Source organism: Morus notabilis, unplaced genomic scaffold (assembly GCF_000414095.1).
Source record: "Morus notabilis unplaced genomic scaffold, ASM41409v2 Scaffold758, whole genome shotgun sequence".
Lineage (NCBI taxonomy): Eukaryota > Viridiplantae > Streptophyta > Magnoliopsida > Rosales > Moraceae > Morus > Morus notabilis.
In genome coordinates this window covers 424,674-425,375 of record NW_010365805.1, presented here as the reverse complement: position 1 = coordinate 425,375, position 702 = coordinate 424,674, and positions in this window count along the sequence as shown.

The following is a 702-nucleotide window of genomic DNA, read 5'->3' as shown; positions in this document are numbered from 1 at the left end:
TAGCATTTGCAGAATTGAAGACGAAACTCATTTCAGCACCGATCATTACAGCACCCGATTGGTCTATTCCTTTTGAAGTAATGTGTGATGCCAGCGACTGGGCATTGGGGGCAGTTCTTGGGCAGCGAAGAGAGAAGGTGTTTCACTCAATTTATTACGCCAGCAAAACTCTATCAGGAGCTCAACTAAATTACACTGTGACTGAAAAGGAGTTGTTGGCGGTTGTCTTCGCATTTGACAAGTTTAGAGCCTATTTGATAGGGACAAAGGTCACGGTTTTTACAGACCACTCAGCCATCAAGTATTTGATGGAAAAGAAGGATGCAAAGCCTCGGTTAATCAGATGGGTACTCTTACTTCAAGAATTCGACTTGGAGATCAAGGACCGTAAAGGGACTGAGAATCAAGTGGCTGATCACTTGTCCCGGCTTGAGAGGGCGGAGGAAGAAGTCACCCCTGAAAGTATAACCGAAATGTTCCCTGATGAGCAATTGTTTGCAGCAACTCAGGCACATACACCTTGGTTCGCTGATTTTGCAAATTATTTACCTAGTGGATGGCTTCCACCTAATTTGACTAGCCAACAGAGAAAGAAATTTCTCCATGATGTCAAGAGCTACTACTGGGATGAGCCTTATTTGTACAAGCAATGTCCGGACCAACTTATAAGGAGGTGTGTGCCAGAAGAAGAAATGGAGGGCA